The sequence below is a fragment of the Pogona vitticeps genome, chromosome 3, assembly GCF_051106095.1.
Source record: "Pogona vitticeps strain Pit_001003342236 chromosome 3, PviZW2.1, whole genome shotgun sequence".
Taxonomy (NCBI): domain Eukaryota; kingdom Metazoa; phylum Chordata; class Lepidosauria; order Squamata; family Agamidae; genus Pogona; species Pogona vitticeps.
In genome coordinates this window covers 202,733,045-202,739,412 of record NC_135785.1, presented here as the reverse complement: position 1 = coordinate 202,739,412, position 6,368 = coordinate 202,733,045, and positions in this window count along the sequence as shown.

The following is a 6,368-nucleotide window of genomic DNA, read 5'->3' as shown; positions in this document are numbered from 1 at the left end:
AGGTGAGAAATGTCTTTTTTTAAAAAAGAAAAAGAAAATTTGTCGAGATCGGCTTTTTCTATATCTGGATAATTATCTATGTTTCTATTTAAGATAGTGGATAGTCATTTCAGCAGATAACTTATACCTCCTTTTGCCAGAATGAGCAGAGCAGAGGTTCTCCGATTGTGATTCACGAGCTCCATTCAGGTGGATCAGAGAATAGTTACAGAACAATTAAAAACACTCGTGCCAAACACTGTTTTTTTTTCCCTTACCCTTTTTCATTCTGAAGATGGAAATAGAAGTCAGTTTGAGCAGGACTAGGTTTTTTTTAAAGGCTAACAAAACACCATGAGTTTTATAACACGGTTCCCATACATTCTCCCTTTAAAAATTCCATCTGACTCTACAGAACTTTACTCACAAAAGCATCCATCACTTTATCAAGACTACGATTATTAAAAGACAGATTGTGTACATGCTTTGATCTGTAAAACAAAACCAAATAAAAAGGTTATAAAAGTGCTTCAGTGAGACCCATAGGCAAGCATGTGGAATAAAAATCACAAGCAAATCAACAGTAGTGCTCTGTTGAGTATATAGAGATTCCCAAGAGATGAAGGTCATGAAAGCAAACCCACAAGTGGGAGAAAGGTGGTTGTTCACTCCAGATTCCATCGATATAACCATTGGTTGAGCAAGCATTATGACAACACACAACTGTCATGGAAGCTTTTTCTGCAGTGTTGTTCAGTTGTGACCTGAACGAGAGAATATGGATGAAAGGCATAATTGTCATCCAATCTTTTTTACATATGATGTGACAGCACAAGCACATTATTTGGGCACGGCTATAGTCACAGAGGCCAAGGGGTGCACAAACTGTTCCCTTTCTGTGAGGTTTCCACCATATGGTCTTGGGTATCCATGAAAACCAACACACAGCATGAAGTTCTCCTGGATAGGGTTGTGCCACTGATGTGGTTTTAGCTCAAGGTTAGGAATGGCAGTATCCTGGACAATATATTACAATATATTATATATACCGAGAGGCACACTCCATCATAGGGAGTGCTGCTGTTCTCAGCAAGGGACTGCACCCAGTTGAAGATTTAGGAAGGCTGGGCAGGCCCAGATTTTCACATTCAGATAAATACTTGAACAGAGCTATAGATAGCAGGAATCCAAGAGTACAGATTCCAGATCAGGATTCTCCTTGGCATGTTGGATGTGCTTCTTCATGGCATTTATTTTGTATGTTTACAGAAAGCACAGGATTTCTGAGAAGATCCGGAGACACAAAAAGGACTGAGAATGACAAAAAAAAATGTGCACGCAAAGAAAGGAGGAGAGTGGCCATTTTCTGCCCTCACAGAACAGCAAAGGTGCCATAGCATCTCTACAGTAGAGTCTGAAGCTTACATCCAATAAAAACATAGCATGAGACAAATATGGGGGAGTTTGAACTGAGTTATCACTCTTGTCTAACTCGTGGATTGGACTCTGTTCAATCTTATTGTGTCATCATGAAAACTGTTCCTCTAAGTTGTTCCTTCTGATTCTTTTGTTTCTCCCTCAATGTTAAATAAATCTAAGATGCTGCTGCTGTTGTTTTTAATCTCTAGCAAGTTGTTGCTGGACCTCTCTTTTTCAATGGGCTGAAGCCATGGAATACTGTTGGAAGGATTCTTCTGCTTCTTCCATCCCACAGCTAATGGACGTTTGATCCCATAGTTGCCTCCACAGCAAAGAGGCTCAGAGTATTCCATATGTATGTTTTGTTTTGTTTCATGATTTATCTTTTGATTGTGGGGGCATTAAGTCATGAGAGTTCTTAGCTGAAACCCACCTCAGTGAAAACTTGAACATAACAAGTCACAGAAAAAGATCATAGCTGATAGCAGTTTGCATCTAACTCTGATCTTACAAAACTGCAAAAAAAAAAACCATCCAAAAATTTTCATTGCATAAAATCTCAGACACCTGGCCAGAATTAAAGAAAAATAAAACCCAGGCTGAAAGCTTAACTTGTTAAAATTATACTACCTGATAATCCATATTTTGTCATTATCATGGACAAGTGTACTGACAGAGGTGATGAAGCCGTATTCAATTCATATGACTAAATTAAAGGAAAGGAGATTAATTGCTAAGAGGTCTTAGTGTGAGAGTCATTACTCAAAAAAGGAAACACCCAGGAAGAAATCTATGCCACAGTAATTTTTTTTAAAGTCAAAATACAATAGAAGCAATCAACATTCAAATAGTTATCCCATGCCCACTAACAGAACCCAAAAGTGTCTGATATACAACAAAAACTTTTGAAGAAGGTGAGGAATCAGAAAATAATTGTGCATGTGCATTGTGGTTACTTCCCAGACTATATTGTACATTTAAAAAAAAAGAATGGCTGTTTCCTGGTGTTTAAAAATGAGGAGTTTTCTAGCCATGGAATGCAGACATACATCATGGGTGGGGGGGGGGGGTAGGGAAAGATCAAATGCAATATTTTCTTTCAACACAGACAACTACTTTGAGATTTTCCACCCAGACAGCCTTGAAAACTGCCTGCAGCCTTTGCCAATTACTACTGACAAATACCACTTGGACCTGAGTGATGTTTTAAGTGAAATAAAACAGTGAGGAAAACTGAACATGATGAAAGAGCTCCTTTTCTTTCTTTTTCTTTCTTTTTCTCTTTCTAAGAGGTGACTACAAGTTATATATTCACAAGGTAAGGGATATGCTTCCTGTCCATGACAAATTCCATGTGAAGCTGAGAGCCACAGCAAACTTTGTTTGACAGCAAGAGGAAAGGAAGACAAAACTCATTTTGGTGGCTTCTAAAACATACATTCCTTTAATTTTAAACAAAAGAAGCTAATATAGCATCCCTGTTCAGCATCATTCTTCACAATATCAGTGTTCTAATGGATTAAAAATGATTCCTTGCCCATTTAGTGTGTGCAGGATATGGACTTCTTTTGAACATAGACTTTTGATACATTGTCTCAAGATGTGATCTTCATATTTGAACACCTCAAACCTATGATCATTTTAACAGACTAAATTTTCATAGGTAACTGTGTGTTTTTCTATACAGTTTCAGAAAGAATGCCCAGATTATGGTCATTGTGAATGAGATTCCTTATATTTCATTCTGAACTTTGAAAAACTAAAAATGTACTTCACTCAGCAACATTTAATATTTTGCTGTTATCCTCAAGATGGAGCAATATTTAATTCCCCCAAACTTGACCAGCCCTGCTGTTAGACAAAGTGAAACAACTATCTCAGCCAACGGATGCTGAGGGGAAGTAGAAGAGTGGCATGTTACTTGACAATCTAGAGTTGTAAAGACTCTGTAGTCTAATGGTTGTTCTGGGTTTTTCAGGCTCTTTGGCCGTGTTCTGAAGTTGTTCTTCCTGACATTTCGCCAGTCTCTGTGGCCGGCATCTTCAGAGGACAGCAACCTGTCCTCTGAAGATGCCAGCCACAGAGACTGGTGAAACGTCAGGAAGAACAACTTCAGAACACGGCCAAAGAGCCCGAAAAACCCAGAACAACCAGTAGATCCCGGCCATGAAAGCCTTCACGAATACTCTGTAATCTGTTGTGTGGCAGTCTCCTTCAGTAGCTTACTGCCCTAAAGGAAACTGCAGCACTATTGCCGTGTCATCTCAGCAATTTCTGTGACTGGAATTGGGAATCCCATTTAATCTTTTTCTTCAAGTAGCAACAATCTTGACCCCATCTGGCTTTTCAATCTCAAATGTGCTGGGTGGCCATAATATCCCTACCACTGCTAGAACCCACCAAAGCCACATTCTCTTGCTGTTGCCAATTCCTTTTCTATTTTTGCTGCAGCTGACAAAATCCCCACAGTAATCTGAGACACATGGTGCATTGGGAGCGCACGTCTTCTTTCCCAGAAGAATTCAATTCCTGGCAGTCCTCGGGGGCCACAATTATGATGGGGAAAACAAGGTGCTTGCTCCCTACATGACATGTTTCCCACCAGAATTGTTGGGATTTTGACAGTAGTGGTTTTGGCACAACTAAGGGTGTGAAGGACAAAAGTGCATGCAGTGTGATTCTGACCTCTGACTATTGCACCGAAATATCAAAACTTGTCCAGTGGAAGAGACGTTGAACCAGATGTGATTTTACCACAACAGAATTGGCTAAGCAAGATGTTTATTTACATTCATTTCCCATATTTCTTTCATCATGGAACTGAAAGTAGTATAACTAATATGCTTAGGCTGACTCCCATTCAAATACATCAATCAGACTGGCTTACTTTGAGCAAAATCATGTGGCTTCAGACCAGGCTGGGAAGATTAAATGAACAGGGTAGAAGAATAAGTGTCAACTCCATTGATACTTGCTGAAATGTTTAACAAAAAACCCTATGATAAGACTATATAATTGTGTGCCATCAAGTCAAATCTGACTTGTGACAATTCTCAGGGTTTTCTAGGTAGAGAGTACACAGAAGTGGTTTACCAATTCATTCTTCTGGGCTCGTCCTGGGACTGTGCAGCTTCCCCAAAGCTGCACAGGTTGGGTCTTCTGGAATGCACAGTGGGGAACTGAACTCCCAACCTCTGGCTTAGCAAACAGATACCTAACTCACTGCTCCATCCAGCTAGCTCTTGATTGATCTTAGGCTAGGCTAAATCATGTCAAATTTAAATACTTCAGCAAGGTGGTCAAGAGAATTATTCCTAAATAGTAGAATATCGATAACATCAAATCATGAACTTTTAGAACAGTATAGATTCAGTGTCTTAATAAACAAAAACACTAAGGCTTGGCTTCCTGAATGACTGCGCTGTGCCAATTTTTGCACCCTACAAGAGGTCTCTTGGATTCATTGCAATTTTTTATCATAAAGGCCAATGCTTACATGATCAGTCTGTTTTATGCTGTGTTCAAGATTTTTTCCACAGAAAGACTCATAGGGGTTTACAATCTGCCCCAACACTCCTGCACAGTTTGGGTTGCATTCTTGGACACATACTCCCTTCCTTCACACAGTGAAAACCCAAAATCTCAGCCAACACCATGTATAAGCCGAGAACAATTAAATGTTCCATACAATCACATGCATTAGGTCAAAGTGCAGTAGGTTTCAGAAATGGCAAATGATGTGAAAGCCATGGACAACAGCTCTGAAGGATATGAATTTTCAATGTTGCTTTGAAAGGATGCATTTGTAGTTTAATAACACAGCAGCAACATGATACTCTATCATCAAGCCAGCTTATCTTGTCCGGCATACTGTTCACCTTCCAAAACCAATGAGATGTGATTGAGAAACCTAAAACAGGGCACAAAAAACAAGAAGCCTCCCCTTCTCTCCTGTTGTAACTTACATCAGCTGATAGTCCAGATTAGGGACAGCTGCGTACTACTTCTGAATCTAATTGGTTCAGTATATGCATAATGGCTATGTATTATGCATATCACTAGTCCTTATCCTCCATGACCTACACAGTATCTGTCTGAACCTCCCAGTGCTATCTAAATTGGTGAGACTGGACACACTGCTTAATAGAATGGTGGGTGGGGAGGGGGGAGAATTTTCTATGAGTTTGTTTTAGATCATATGCCTTTGACTACATTCTCTTACCCCTCTCGTGAATGGCTGAAAAAAGCAAAGAACTCAAAGCTGTTTTTTTTAAAGATTCTTGCATTTGTGTAGGCATTAATTTCTTACGACAGCTTCCTTTACAGTACACCTGCACCCTCTAGCGAACTGCTACAAAAACAGCAATCTCTGATAAATTAACAGGCAAATATGTGATTGCCTTTCTATTCATACATTTTAGCACATTACTCATAAAAAGAACAGCATATCATTTCATCAGAACTTTAAAACAGACTGGTCTATTCTTGCAGCTTCTGAGGGGCCCCACTCACTGTGCCAGAAAGCCAACTGGGATTTTGTCTGTTGCTACTGGAGGAGTTAGCAGTTTGAGAGGACAGGGGTGTCCAGTGTTGCAACACCGACACTTAGCATGCAAAATGCTTAAGCCACTCATTCTTGCACATCCTTCAGATCTCAGACTGAGAGTGAAACAGCAACTTGCTCCAGGCAAGCGACACCACAGCTGAATTCTGACCACTAGTCATGCTGTCTTTGTTATGCCTAATTGGAAAAGATAAAAAGAATACAGTGGTGCCTCGCTTAGCGAGTGCTTCGCTATGCGATGAATTCGCATAGCGAGGGGGTCCGGGCCATTGCTGGAGCGTTCGCTCAGCGATGGCCCCTATGGGGATTTTTCGCTTTGCGATGATCGCTAAGCGATTCGCTTAGCGATCTTCGCAAAACGAAGCGGGGGAGAACAGCTGATTGGCGGTTCCAAAATGGCTGCCGG